General features: G+C 36.8%; 1 protein-coding gene across 12 annotated transcripts in view; it reads left to right on the top strand.

The window, feature by feature from the left end:
• Positions 1-16,189, top strand: part of EYA1 (EYA transcriptional coactivator and phosphatase 1) — a 288,250-nt gene that overhangs the window by 202,985 nt on the left and 69,076 nt on the right. The window lies entirely within an intron of this gene.

A 16,189-nucleotide genomic window follows, 5' to 3' on the forward strand; every position in this document is an offset into this window, starting at 1 on the left:
ATATTTAATGGTGATAAACATTAATGTTTTTCAAAAATCAAGTAGCATCAAAGGGTTGATCATGGAAATGTGATTCTCGGGGTCCACCCTTTCCCACTCATGACCTACTGCGACCTTTATAATAGTATATTTGAGTGTGAGCATTTTTAACTTCTGCACAGCACTTGATGGGCCTTTTCAAATGAAAGTCTCTGAAAGTTTTTCTACTGTGTCTTTAATACTTCTCCCCCTCCATTAATTTTTTCTGGAACTCTTACTATTGTATGCTTAATTTCCTAAATTGGTGTCTACCTATGTTTCTCATGTTTTCTCTGGTAATCCTTGCATCCTTATCTTAACTTTTTAAAACGTAATCTCTCTTTTCGTGGATTCTGAGGTGAGCTATTATCCTTAAAGAAGCAGCGAGTTTTTTCCCTTTGGCTTTTATTCCTAGAGCCAAAGTCCACTCAGTCAGGTTAAAATGGTCTTACAGTGAAAGACCCAGTTCTATGACTTGATCATAGAGTGTCAGTACCCCAAGTCATGGAGGGGGAAAGTTTTTATGTAATGGATGCTTATTTAAATTTTGACTATAGGTTTATCTTGTAAATCTTAGCAGGTGACCCTCCGTAGGATTCTTAAGTGTTTAGTTGTTTTACCTTTTCTCTTAAGTGCATGCAATGCTGTTTTATTCTAGAGCAGGAAGTCGAATCATTCTTAATCTTGCCTTCCAGCTAACTGCAAATACTCTGCATTTCTGTTGCACATCTCAATTCTGGACATGCTTATCTTTGATCATCATTATTCCATTTACCTTTATTTAAAAAAAATAGACTGATATATTTTTCACTCAGTTCACAGGTATAAAAACAGTATTCATAGAACCTCGTATACGTACCTCTTCTGTCTTTTGATTATATTCCACATCTATGTTCCATTCCACATTTAAATAAACTTTGTTACAGAAAGTATGGAATGTAGTGTAGAAGTTATGTAGAATTTTCCTCTCCACTCACATAAACTTCATATAAGCATCAAAGAGGGAAAGTAATGGCTTGTTCAAATTTAGGAATATCTTGTGTTTTTTACATGAACCTTCTGGGTCATGCAGGCTTCTTGAGACCAAAATGCATTTAGAAATGAGGAGAGCAAAGTGAATGGGAACTAGGAACGCTTTAGAGTCTGTGGAGTAAGAGCCTGAGAAAAGGAGAACAGCAGGACAGTTTTACTTAGTTCATCATGTTTTGGTTGTGAAGAGCACAGTATAAAACAAACTGGTGAAGACTTAACCATGTTTCTTAAATTAAGGTTGATGAGAGCTTTTTAGAATTAGGACATGTCATAAAAGTTGATCTCTGAAACTTGACATTGTTCTAAGTGAACTTTATTTATAAAAGGGATGCCACGTGAAAGAGTGGGGATGAGTGGGCACGAAGCCACACCATGTGGGGAATGATGCGAAATTATATTCAAATAGGTACTTTTCAAAATTTATATATCATTTTTGAAAGGTGCATAAATTTATTTTAAGACTGAATAATGTATTTCAGATTTTATTTGAATAAATGCTTAATGTTTTAGGTACTTATTTCAATTTCAGTATCTTTATGGCTACAGAATAAGAATGAATTGAACTGGGGAGAAAATAATATTTTCAGATTTTTTTTATGTTCACTACTTCCCACTAGAATACATGTGTGTGGATCAGCCTTTCTTATGTTATGTAGTTAGAAGTGGAAAGGTCAGCGAGTTTACACATTAAAAAAGAAATGTGGATTATTTTAAAACTTCAAGGAAGATTTAATCTGGGTTTTTCTTTCTTTTTTTTTTTTTAATTTGTGGTAAGATTGGGGGTTCAGCCTAAGTTTTTTGGTATTGACTTTCCTTTATTACTAGTCACATATAAAATTATAGATTTATCCTTCTTGATGAAAAGGGAGTTTTGATGACAAAGTACATGAAAATCATTTAAAGAGTTAGGAGGAATGGTTTATTACATTTAACTTAATGTTTTTGTTTGAGTTTGAAGTAAACAATAGTTGAAATAATGAATGTCAATTTTTGTTGAAATTATTTCAGGTTTTTTTTTTAATTTTTATTTTAGCAGTCTATTGCGTTTAAAGTTGGTATTTTCTAGGACTGGGAAGTTAAATTCTAGTCATTATGTGATCTTAGGTATGACCAGATTTCTGCTCTCAGTTTCATGAAATTCTGCCATACAGATGAATCCACAGTACATGAATTCTCCCATCCCTTATGACATCTGTTCTTTATTGTTTATAGAATTGTTACATCACAATGAACAGACAAAGATAACCTTGGTAAGGTTTGTTCAGAGCAAACATGTAAGGATTCATTTGTTTTTAATTGTACATTTAAAAAATTATAGGAACAGTAGTAATCTTTCAAGTCCACAATAGTATGCAGTATTACTTATAAATATGTACCTCCTCATGAATCTTAAGGTGAAAATTATTTTAGTATATTTATAAATAAACATTGAAAGCCGTATCCTCCCTTCATTAGACATGTGTAATACATTAAAAATAACGTAACTTGAATGTGAAAACTTAATCTCAAATTTTAAAAACTAAAAACAGTGCCTTTGCGTTCATTTAAAAAATGGGTTTATTACTAATGCATTGAACATCTTAACAAAATAAAATTTACATCATCTGGAGATATATAAGAAGCCATCTACTTTGAGAAACATAGTGAGATTTAGCCAATCATTCAGCCACATTTTAATTTACTCCTTAGGTTCAAGAAAATTATGCCTACTCTTAAACTAGCAATGCCAGCCTCCGCATGCCCAATTGAAGGACATCTTGGTTGTTTCCAGTTTTGGCAGTTGTAAATAAAGCTACTATAAACATTTGCGTAGGTTTTCGTATAGACATAAATTTTCAACTCATTTGGGTAAATACTGAAGAGTGTGATGGCTGTATTATATGGTAAGAGTATGTTTAGTTTTATAAGAAGCTGCCAAAATGTCTTCCAAAGTGGCTGTATCATTTTGCATTTCTACCAGCAATAACGAGAGTGCCCATTGCTCCACATGCTTGTCAGCATTACTAGGTGTAGTGGTATCTAGTTGTTTCACTTTTATTTTCCTAATGAAATATGACTTTGAGTATCTTTTCATATAATTATTTGCCATCTGTATATCTTCTTTGGTGAGATGTCTGTTCAGATCTTTTGCCCACTTTTTTATTAGGTTGTTTGTTTTCTTATTGTTGAGTTTTAAAAGTTCTTTGTATGTTTCAGATACAAGTCCTTTATCAGATTTTTTTTTTTTGCAAATACTTCCTCCCATTCTGTGTCTTGTCTTTTCATTCTTTGAACAGTATCTTTCACAGAGCAGAAGTTACTCATTTTAATGAACTCCATCTTACAAAATTTTTTCCTTTCATGGAACATGCATTTTATTTTGTATCTGAAGATTCATTGTCAAACTAAAAATTTTCTTTCTTGTTTTTAAATTGATGAATAGTCAGTTTACAAGGTTGTGTCAGCTTCTGGTGTACAGCATAATAACTCAGTCTTACATGTACATACATATATTCGTTTTCATATTCTTTTTTGTTTTAGGTTACTACAAGATATTGAATATAGTTCCCTGTGCTCTACTGTAGAAACTTGTTGTTTATCTATTTTATATATAGTAGTTAGTATCTGCAAATCTCAAACTCCAAATTTATCCCTTCCCACCCCCTTTCTCGCCTGGTTACCATAAGTTTGTTTTCTATGTCTTTGAGTCTGCTTTTTTGTAAATAAGATTTTCTCTTATGTTATGATCTAGAAAATTTGTGGGCATAGAGTTGTTCATAAAATTCTTTTATTATCCTTTTAATATTCATGATATTGCTAGTAATGACCCCTCTTTCATTTCTGATATTAGTAATTTATATCTTCTCTCTTTTTGTCCTGGTTAACTTGGCTAGAGGTTTATTAATTTTATTGACCTTTTCAAAGAGCCGACGTTTAGTTTCATTGATTTTGCTCTGTTGTTTCCCTGTTTTCATTAACTTCTCTGATTCTTGGTATTTCTTCGCTTACTTTTGATTTCATTTGCCCCTCTTTTTCTAGTTTTCTAAGGCTTGAAGTTTAGATTCTTGATTTTAAATTTTTCTTCCTTTTCTCATATACACATTCAAAGTTCCCTCTAAGCACTGCTTTTGTTGCATCCCACAAAATTTGATTGGGTATTTTTTCATTTCATTTAATTCAAAAATTTTTTTATTCTCACTATCATTTAAACATTCCCTTTGAAAGAGGTGTATATTTATAAACATTTTATTGGATAAAAATCTTAGAAGTTTGATAGTGTACTGTATGTGTCATTTGTTACAGAAGTCCAGTTGCTCATATCTCCCAAATTAAATGGCTTTCTATTGTTAGAGAATGTGTTTCGTTTCTGAGAGAAGGATATTACATGGTACCTTCAGATTCCACTATCTATATAAGAAACTTTTGGTCAGAGTCAACTCTATTCAAATCTAAGACTGTAAGATAATATTAAATCCAATATTACTTTAATTTTGAATGACAGATTTCATTTTCAATTCCTTTTTAACATTTTAAAAGAAAAATTTCTTTTTAATTTATTAAATTCTTTAAATTTATTTTTTTAAAAAAATTTGCAAAGATAATGGTTTTCTTCTATGTTTAAAAATAGAGGTAAGAAAAAAAGAAAAAGACATTTCAGGATGTTTTCCTTTTGTGCTAATATCTAAACTCTGATATTATTATCTCTCAGCCACTAAAGTGTAAAGAGTATATAATTTCCTTATACTGAATTCTAAAATCTTTTTTTATTGAAGTATAGTCAGTTAACGATGTGTCAATTTCTCATGTACAGCATAATGTTTCAGTCATACATGTAAATACATGTATTTCTTTGCACTTTTTTTCATTATAAGTTACTGCAAGATGTTGAATATAGTTTTCTGTGCAATACAGGAGAAACCTGTTTATCTGGACTCTGAAATCTTAAGGCATGTTGTTACCAACATAACTGAATACATTTTTTCAAAAAAGTCATAAAAATAATTTAACCACTTGAGAGTAATTCATGAGAAGAATTTTTTAAATTGACTTTTCTTAGAAGAACACTTAAGCCATCCTTTCAAAAATATTTTTCTTTATTGTACGACCCATCTGTGTATAATCAAAATATGAATACTCATTTGTAATCCAGTCACTCTGCTGTATTTAAATAATTTGGCTTGAAAACATTTTTCTAGTCCATAATGTTTTAGAACATCTCAATAACTATGACAGTGATCATATTATAAGGAAAAATACAATTACTGTGTTTAGAGCTTTACATTACATTACTTGCAGTCTCACAAGCATAGCCATGAAGTAGGTACTATTGTCTCATTTTACAGATGAGGAAAATGAGGCACATGGCTCTTGAATGCTCAATAAATGTTAGGTATTATTAAGTTAATAAAGAATTTTGAGGATGTGGAATTCTTCTGAAAGGAGTATTCACCTGTAACATTGTATTTTGAAAATAATACAGAGCAATCAGAGAGAGATACAAGTAAATGATAAGTAAACATTTTAGGTTAATGCTGATTATTTATTTATTAGGAACGAATTTCAGTATGGATGCCATAGAAAAGTTACTTTTTCAAAGGATTTGTTCATTTGAATTTCTTACAAAATCTTGAAATCTACCTTTTCATGCCCTGACTGCACGCAGACAATTTACTGGTTAAGGTGATGTACAGGAATCTTGCCAATATTGAATTTCAAGTGACAGAGGAAAAATCAGTATAAGAGGGAATTCAATATGCATGGGAAACCATTTGTTCCCTCTGCTTCTTTGATCCTTGCCAAAGCACCCGAAAGTGGAGCAAAGCGCATGAAAAACAGGGGAACATTCTTGTGCAAAGTGGTAGGAGAGCTCTGAGCTCTCAGAGGAATTCAGTGTGACAGGATGAAAAACTAGACTGCCAGCCGTCTTCCCTATGAAGGCAAGAAATTTGGGCCACATCTATACTACCTAGCGTGCCCACATCTGGGCTCTGTAGACAGGATCCCTGGGTTTTGCAAAAGCTTCCATCTTGACTCTTGTTTGGCCGAGTGGGCGGTTTTGCAGATCTTGAGGCAGGCCATACTTGCTCCTGTTCATTGATGCCTTGTGGACTTCGGAGTAGTTTACAGTTTGTTCAGCTCAGAAAGAAGCTATTTCAGCAAAACAATTTAACTAGCAGTTTGGAGACATTTGCCAGCAACACAAATATTTGTATCTAAAATAGCCAGGCTATTAAGATGTGAGAAAACAAAACAGATCTTTGTCTGGGGTTGTTGTGTTTGATTGTCTAAAGGTGTTCTGTTCTGTTCTGTTGTTTTCTTTTCTGTTCTTTTCTTTTCTTCTTTTCTTTTCTTTTCTTGCTCCTTAATGAGATTATAAAATTCCTGGGAATAAAATCCACTCTTTGTTTATATTGCCAGGAATGTAGTAAAAATGAATTGCCTTACCTTTGAATTTTGGGCTTGTTTCCAACAAGTGAAAAATTCAGTGTTTTAGCATTTACCTGTTTTGTGCCTCAGTACTCTAATATTTTCAGTTGGCCTGAAATCAGGATACCTTTAAGAGTCAAATTTAGTACACTTGGATTCCAATATGTAACTTTTTCTCATATTAATATAACACATGATTTGTGTATAAATAAGAAAATGTATATTATTGAGCTAATTAATTAGTTTACTAACCTCCCAAGCATTCATTATTTTATCTTCTTTTGTAGCTAACTGAGTCATTGTCTCTGTGAAGTGCTAAGTGTCCTATGGAACCAACACAAATCAATGTGATAAGTTGCCTTGTCTAAGTTGAAGGACATCAGCATTTACTGATTCAGTTTTTTTAATTGGAGATGATTGAGAAAAGGACATAGAAAGTTGTATTTGCCATTCCTCCACCTTATTTAATTGGGGTTGGATGGTTTCATGGATGAATTTTGGATTAAGTTCTAAATAAAGGTAGCATTGAGGACTAATGGCTACCAATTTTGTTCCTAACTTCATAGCCAAAGAAAAATTAAGTTTAATAATTTTTTTTAATTTACTGAAGGCTAACAAATGAGGATGGAACAAAACAATAAAGGTCCACAAGGGTTTGCATAGAAGAGCAAAACCGCCTTCAGCTTCTGCACCAGCCCCTTGGTTCTTCTCCACAGAGTTTCTGATGTCTCCTTCTGGGGACGCACTTTGCTCCTATAAACATGGATGTGGCCCCTGCCCTGAGCACTTTTATTTTTCCACATTCAAAGAGCTATACTTTTAATTATTTCTCTTTTTCCTTAGTGATCTTAGCATATTATACATACTATTCTGTACCCTACATTTTGTACTTAGTAATATACAGATAAAAATTCAATATGTAGTTCTCTTGTTTTTATATTTCATATACGAATATATTAATGGTGAATATATTTTGAGGACTTACTATGTGCCGAGCACTGTTCTAAACTCTACTCATGCACAAACTTAATTCATTCCCACCTAGATCCAGGAGACAGGTGGCGACGTCATTTGCCGCATCTTATAGACAGGGAAGCTAAGGAGGGATCAGTGACCACACTGGGTTTAACCTCTGGAAGCTTGGCTTCAGACTTGAGTTCTTAATTAGGAAAGCATGCTGCTTCTTGAAACCACTGAGTCTGAAGTTTCAAACAAGCAGAAAAATGAAAATGTAAGCAAAGAGTCGCAAAAGATAGTAGCTATATTGTAATAGCATTTTCTTTAATCATTCATAGCATATATTAGCGTAATCACTCAGGAGGGCATGTAATCAGGAGGCATTCAGTTAAATGTGTTAACTGTTTGAGCTCTATTTTGCTGGTAAAGTAACGTAGGTCTGCATTCACAGGCAAGTGGTATGTAGTATATTGAAGGTGATCTTGTACTGTATTTCCTGAGTTAAAAGATCAGTTTGTGGGTCTCCTGGATGATCCCACAAATCTCTTATCTTCCACTTTCCTGAATCTGCTCTGTCCCTGCTTCCTGTTTATCCTATTTAATAATTATCTGCCTTGGACTTGCTTAGGAAACAACTTTCACAACACCTCTTCATCCTTCCCCTCTCCTTCCCCCGCGAGGACCTCATTCTCCACCTTGCCAACTTTTTTTCTTTTTTCCTTTATTTCTCCACTCACAGCTCATGGCTGAGCAGCACTAAGCAGAGGATAATGGTATTCCTGTATCAAGGACAAGGGAGGTCATGCATTGTAGAGGGAAAGCATCTTAATCCAGGACAATCACCTTCTAGCACTTTTGAAAATATTTCTGTGACCTCTTCAGAAACTTCATTCAGTCCCTCTTTATAAAATTAAAATTGCATTTTCTTCAGTGCCATTGTTTAAGACAAATTTTACTGGTTTTCATCTTCATGATACTGCTGCTATTTAAGTATATGTTTCTAATATTTTACATTGTACACATGTATTCTTCACCTAGATTATTGATTGGCAATCATGGATTGGAAATCACATCTACCATTGTTTCTGTGAGAACAGAGCGTCTGAGTTTCAAGCAACTGACTTAAAAATATATTGAACAGAGCAGATTTGAAAACTGATGACTCTCTTCTATGCACAAATCCACTTGAGTAACGTTAGCATGAGGCAGTAGAACAATAGGGAAGTTTTGAATTTTAGAGTTAGACGTGACCTTATAGATTCTTTTGCCTAGGACTTTCACTTTACAGATTATGAGTAAGGAATCCAGAAAGATTGGATTTTGCCGAAGCTGCACAGCCAGCCTGCCATCAGTGGCATCTCCTGAGGGCAAGTTGGAGTAGCAGCCGTGCGTGATGTCATGACTTGACATCATGGGTTCTCCCACAGTGCCCTGGGCAGCACTGCTATCTCTTGAAGATGGAGATGGATGTCCTTTAATGAGTTCCAAGGGAGGATCAGTTAGGGACACAAGTTTTTGGTGTAAAGTTATCAGGATTCTTTTATGTTAAGTCTTTTCTGGTCCTTTGATCCAGTAATAGTCACTAAAGTTGAATAGTGTCCAATGCTTTCCAGTCACACCTGCCTGGGTACCACTCTCCATCCGCCCCCATCCCCATGGGGCACATCTGTGAACTTCTCTTGGGCATCACACTTCCTTGGAATATAACCGAGAGAAATTGGAGTGGCGGCTAGGGATTTGGCATTGGGCTAACCTGGCTTGGAATCCTGGCTTTGTAATTTACTCTGGGCACGTCACTTAGCTCTTTAGTGTATCAGCTTTCAATAAAATGAGGATAAAACCACTCTTCTGTACAGGATGAATGTGAGAATGAAATTATGTGGTGGCTTGCAAAGTGACTGAAGGATGCTAGGCCTTCAAATATTTGTTTCTTCAATTATGCATTCAACAGAAATGTGTAAATGCGTGCTGTGTGCCCAGCATCGTGCCTTGTGCTGGGGACATAGAGGTGACAAGAGAGGCAGGGTCCGTGGCCTCAGGAGGCTGATGTGTTCTTCCCTCCTGAAGATGATGACTGTGGTGCATTGTGCTTTGTGGGGTTTTTTTTCCTGGGATAAAGCCCTCAAAACGTGTCTCACCTGTTTCCTCCACATGAAGTGTCTGTGGGGGATTTGAGCCGGAGGTTGAAACATGTGAGAAGGATGGTAGACATTTCTATGAGGTTGTCCATAGAGTGTTGCGGAGTGGATGAATGCCAGACTCCAGGGGTGACAAAGGTCTCTTTAAGTTAGTTACAATTTTGACTGAGGACTTAATTTACCTGGGAGACCTCAATTAGTGATTTGTGAAAGGGAAACAGTGGTTATAGAATACAGATAGAGAAATCAAAAAAATTCTTTGAAATTAATTTAATTAATACTTACTGGTCTCTGACTTCTGGTTAATCCTGTAAGACTAGTCAGCAAGTTCACTTGCCTTGGCTTATTTTACCCAAGTTTTTATGAGAGGATTCTATGGTTGATAACGTAAAGTTATCAATGTTTCTTTGTCTTCTCTTAGCCTTTTTTAAAATAATTTTTTGAAGTATAGTTGATTGACCATTTTAGTTCCAGATGTATAGCAAAATGATTCAGCTATACAAATACATGCATATATATACACACATATATTTTCAGATTCTTTTCCATTATCGCTTTTTACAAGAAATTGAATATGGTTCCCTGTGCTGTACAGTAGGTCCTTGTTGTTTATCTCTTTTATATATAGTAGTGTGTGTCTCTTAATCTCAAAGTCCTAATTTATTCCTTTCCCACTTTCCGCTTTGATAACCATAGTTTGTTTGCTATGTCTGTGGGTCTCTTTCTGAAGTCTTCTCTTATCCTTTGAGATAACAGTCCCTGAGAATCTTATATAATGTAATGTATTTTATTCAAGGTCTTGATGAGGTTATTCGTTGCCAAGGTAGATAGCTCCCACTTTATTTTTTTTATTTTTTTAACATTTTTTATTGATTTATAATCATTTTACAATGTTGTGTCAAATTCCAGTGTTCAGCACAATTTTTCAGTCGTACATGGACATATACACACTCATTGTCACATTTTTTTCTCTGTGAGCTACCATAACATTTTGTGTATATTTCCCTGTGCTATACAGTGTAATCTTGTTTATCTATTCTACAATTTTGAAATCTCAGTCTATCCCTTCCCACCCTCCGCCCCCCTGGCAACCACAAGTCTGTATTCTCTGTCTAAGAGTCTATTTCTGTCCTGTATTTATGCTTTGTTTTTGTTTGTTTGTTTTTTGTTTTTGTTTTTTAGATTCTACATATGAGCGATCTCATATGGTATTTTTCTTTCTCTTTCTGGCTTACTTCACTTAGAATGACGTTCTCCGGGAGCATCCATGTTCCACTGTAAAAGTCTCCCAGCACAAGGCCGTGCTCACCCTCCGTGGCATGCCACCGTGGAGGCTTGTCGGCCCATTACCTTGTGGGTCTGTGTGGCTCCCGAGCAGCTTTCTGAGGAGCATCACAGGCCTTCCCTGAAGGCTGTGGCCTTCTGCCTGGGAATCTTCCCTGGGTAGGTCTCTGAATTTCCATAAGAGAATGTCATTTCCCTTCTCAGCACAGCTTAACTTGGTAACAAAGCTTATGAGTCTCTCTCAACACAGCAGCCAAGAACCGCTCCACTCCACGTAGCTCATAGTGTAACCTCCTGCCTCGTCGCTGTCTAAGGCTCAGGTAGCAGCTTGCTTCTGTCGGCTGCCAGAGGGTAAAGAATGGCCTCGTTCTTCCAGATAGCTTCAGTTTTACCCTTAAAATAAGCAAAATGCCCAACGTCAGCGCTCTGTGCTTGGAAGCGCAGAGTCCATTGTGAGGAATCCGCTGTAATCGGCCTCAGAAGTAAGAGTCTTGTAAAACATGCTGTTTTATTTACCACGAGGGTGGGTTCCTGGGGTCACACAACACCCTCCCGGTGAGCAGTCCCGTAAGGCATTTCAGTCCCGTCTCTGCACGAGGCACACTCACGTTTCTATAGAGAGATGGATTTGTCCGACCTCATGTACCGTGTGAGCCATTGACTGTCCTGCCTCTGCCTGTGTTGACTGCCGACCTCTGGGCAGGTGCTGACCACTCTCCCCACCTGGCTTTATTTTATTCACATTCCCCATCTCAGTTTTTCTCCTGAGGTACTCATTCATTGTTTTAAAGGGTTGCTGTACAGTTATTGTGTATATATTTGGTGGGTATCTTAAACCTTTTTGGGGGAAAGGTAGGATATAAATTACTCAGAAAATAAACTTAAGAATTACAGTGTTTTATTCACTAAGATTAAGGGCCAAGGAAAAGATTCACCACGACCACTCCATGTTCAGGAAGTACCTGTTTCGCAAATTACATCACAACCGTCTTTTTTCTTTTGTTATGGAGGTGCTAGGGTTGAACCCAGGACCTTGTGCATGCTGAGCATGTGCTCTGTCACCAGGCTGTACCCACCCGCCACAACCATCTCTTACATGACACCATTTTGGTTAATATGTGTACCGAAACCTCTTCAAGATTCTCACAATTATAGCCCCCCAAGAGTGCACACGTCTCCACCTTTCCTTCACTTTGCGGAGTCTCACATCTGCCCTGTCTAATTAATAGGCTTGTATTCATTTCAGTTTGGCTAATTTATATAAAAAAGCATGTTGCCAGTTGTAACATGCTCCCCAAATGTAAGAATTCATTTTCTCTGCCACTGACATCATTTTTTTCTTTTTTTCTTTTTTTTTAACATTTTTTATTGACTTATAATCATTTTACAATGTTATGTCAAATTCCAGTGTAGAGCACAATTTTTCAGTTATACATGAACATATATATATTCATTGTCACATTTTTTTCTCTGTGAGCTACAATAAGATCTTGTATATATTTCCCTGTGCTATACAGTATAGTCTTTTTAATCTATCCTACAATTTGGAAATCCCAGACATCATTTTCAATGTCTGTGGTTTCTTTTCTTTTCCATCCCTGATGACATTTTAAATGTTCTGAGCATTCTAAGAACTTTCTCTCTGTGGAGTCTCTTTCCTTTCCAGTCTTCCACTTAGCGTTCTCCCTGAGGTGTCCGTTTCAGTACATTTGTTCATCTAATTACCTCCCTTGACTCAGCTCTGATATTGAGAGTGGTTATAGAGGAAGCACATTGCTTTTGAGATGTATTCCTTGGACTTGCCACTAAATTCTATTATGCTGTTCTCTGACTGAAGGAAAGGCAGAGAGCATAGTTCTTTCTACTGCCACCTGTAAATGCGGCTTTGGTCATGCTCTTAAACATTCCCTTAGCTAATCATTGAGCGTCTCTTAATTACAAGGCACTCTTAGGTTTGATAGGGATACTGAGTGCAAGAGGGTTATTCTCTGTCCCTAAGGAACATTCTCTGTGAACAGCCAAGCCTAATAAAGGTTGGATTTTAAGAATGGCATGCTAAGAGAAGCAGCAGAATGTTCTAGAAGAATGCAGGGACTAGAGATTTCTTTTACAAAATGTTTGGAGAAAGAAACTAATGAAGGAGGTAGAATTTATCCTCAGCATCAAAAGATGTGAATGAGTGAGGGACGGAGAGGATAGCGATAGGATATTCATTCAAGGCTAGAGATGAAGACCCTTTCACAGGGACTCAGTGATGGTATCATCTCCATCAGAACAAACTTCAACTGTACTTAAATTTCACTGAAGGATGAAAGCATTTTTAAGCTGGAAGATCACTTTATGATCATCTTTACCAGTGAGAGACCTGAGCCCAGAGAGATGACTTGAACAACTCACTTCACATGACAACACTAACATGTTATATGAAACACTTCAGCGTGAATTATCTTATATAATCTTCACAATGGTAGTGTCCTCATTTTACTGTTAAAGAAGCTAAAGTCCAGATAATGTGCAGATAATTATTTAAATGATAAGTTAGCACAGCTGTTCAGATCATACTGTCTGGCTTCATTGGTTATGCTGTGCACTATGATGAAATTTGAACTGCTCATCTTTTCATGTTCTGTCCTGTCAATTAGAGAGGTGTGGATGTGGAGGAACTGTGGATACAGAGGGCTGACTGTAAATTATGAGCAGATTAACACCCAAGTTGCTCAAGGGTCAACTGTGTAATTGCTGATTACCATGTTTCATGTTCACTAAATTCAGATAATCTTTATACAGATTTTCCCCAAAAGCTCTGCACTTCATTTTGTAATCTGTGTTGTTTTAGCATAGGTTCAGAGTCTAGCCAGAGACAGGGGCTCCCCTGGCCTCGACTCCATGTCGTTACACATGTAGCAAGAGTCTCCTCTCTGCAGGGAGTGGGCTTACTTAATTCCGTTTCAGGACAGTAATCTTTCACCTCGATTAGACTGAGAACTGAGTAAGGAGGGTCTCCATCGTCCCGAAGCACAGAGAAGGGGTCCTGCAGGAACCCTGAGCTCTGCCTCCCTTCCAGGTACCCCTGGCACATGTGGTCCCAAGGAGTGTAAAGTTAGATCAGAAACTCCCTGCAACCTTAGAATAAATGTGAACACTGACCCCTAAATCTGCAAGGGGCCCTCCGGCAGTGCAGCAGGATTACGTCAAAGTCAAAGATTTCTGTAAAGGAAGACACAATCGGAGGAAATATAAGCGTAATCTGAGGAGCTCAGGCTTGGGTAAGTATCTGCAAATATGAAAGAAGCATTAAAACTTTTATATATATATATATATCAGTAAAGGAATATAAAAATTTGGCAAAGGATTTGGACATTTCATAGAGGGAAATACAATTTTCAGGCACATGCATACAAGCATCTCCAATATCTCCCAATTAAAACCATGCACTTCTGTTCTATGCTTAATGAGGTAGTAACGACTTATTTAAAACAGCAACAACCAGTGCGTGTAAGGCTGTGGCAAAACGAATACAGTTGAAATTGATAACAATCCTTTTGGATACTATTTGGTAATGTATCTAAGAAACCAGGTAACACATTGAGGGAGGCATGAGAAGTAAAGCCAGATAAGGAATTTGGACTAGATGCTCTGGGCAGTAAACCCCGCTGGTGTCTGAGGGTTGGAGTTGGCCAAGGCATTTTAGTTTGAAGATAATAAAGAGGGAGAGATGGAGGTATCAGCTAGAGAGATTTGGTAGATATTGTCCACCTATAGATAATAGAACTTTAAAGCCAAGTCATCTAGGCCGTGTCCTCAATTTGACAAACCAGGAGACTGAGGACTAAAAACTGTGGAGGTAACTTCCCCAAGGCTCAAGTAGGAGTTATGAGCTCAGGGGAACTAGAGAGAATCTTCTGAGTCACAGCTCTGTTTTCCTTTTTAATATTGAAGAATTTATGGAACTTTTTAGTAGTATTTACAAATGCAGAATTTCAATGATCTTATGTAGATTTTAATATTTTATGATTGGATACGTAGGCATTAACTTTTAAATAAGCTTTAAAAAGAATTACAATGATTTCCCATTTGTAAATATTTTGACTTGCTAATAGAAATAATCAGATAATCTTTATAGATTCAATAGAGTAAAAGCTAAACTTGAGAAACACTCATTCTTTTGATCTTTGATTTTTCTTTAATGTCCACTTTGCTCTCTGGACCCTTACTGTGCTCTCAGAATGCAAAATGAACACAACCAGGGCTGTCCTCTGGGAACAAGAGCGATGGACATTTGCTTAAAATAATTCAAACAACTTGTTATCCACTGTGAACATAAACAGTTGCAAAAATTATATAACCCTGTCAGAGAGATAAGTGTAAATACAAAATAGGAACCATGATTCAGATGGAGAATTCACAGAGGAGATGCTAGAGCTTGATTTTAGGGAGTAATAGGAATTTCACAGTTCAGGGGAAGACAGGTAAGTATGGAGAAAAGCCATTCTAAGCAAAGGGCATGTGCAAAGTCAGGGAACAGCGTGGCACTTTCAGAGAGCTGAGATAATTAGGGGTGTCTGAAGTGCAGACTGAAGAGGGGAGAGCAGTTAGAGACCAGGTGTCAGAGAGTGACTCAGTGGGACTTTTCTTCTACCAGTGCCATGCTTGGTTCTAAGTAACTTTTCAAGGTACTGTTATTTCATTTCATTTATTCCCATTTTACAGATAGTGACACGGAGTCATAGAAAAGGAAAATAACTTGAACAAAGTCATACAACTAGTAAGTAGTGGGGTCATGATGTGAAATGTGGCCACTGAGTCCACAGCTCAGAGTCCTAAAATCTAGACTCTCCTTCCTGTTCCACACTGGAGTTTGGAGCATTGATGGGTTTTCAAGCTCACTGTCATGGTGGTGCAGACAGTAGCTGAAAGGCTACAGGTAGCAAGCTAGGAAGCAGCCTGTGGCAAGAATCAAGACAAAGGATGATGAAAACCTAAACTTGGAGCAAAAGTATTTAGGAGGGAAAAGCTGCAGAACTTGGTTTTGATTTGATGGAGCCAATAAGGAATTTCTGGCTTGGAAATTGGGTGGATGTTAGTACCATTAATCAGACTTACAGAGGAGGAGGATTCAGTTTGGGCGACATGAGTTGTGGTGTTCATGGATTATTCAGGAGGTCTGGCAAACAGTGGGATAGTCAGATCAAGAGATGAGAAGGTAAAGCTTTAGAATCATCAAATTGGAAGTTACTGAAATCTTCTTACAGACTCTACCAACCACTTAGAGCCTATAGTGAGATAGAGGACCATTGAGGGAACCCTAGGTCACTGTATTTCTCAAAATAGAGGCCACCCACGGGCTGCCTGTC

Source organism: Vicugna pacos, chromosome 29 (genome assembly GCF_048564905.1).
Source record: "Vicugna pacos chromosome 29, VicPac4, whole genome shotgun sequence".
NCBI lineage: Eukaryota > Metazoa > Chordata > Mammalia > Artiodactyla > Camelidae > Vicugna > Vicugna pacos.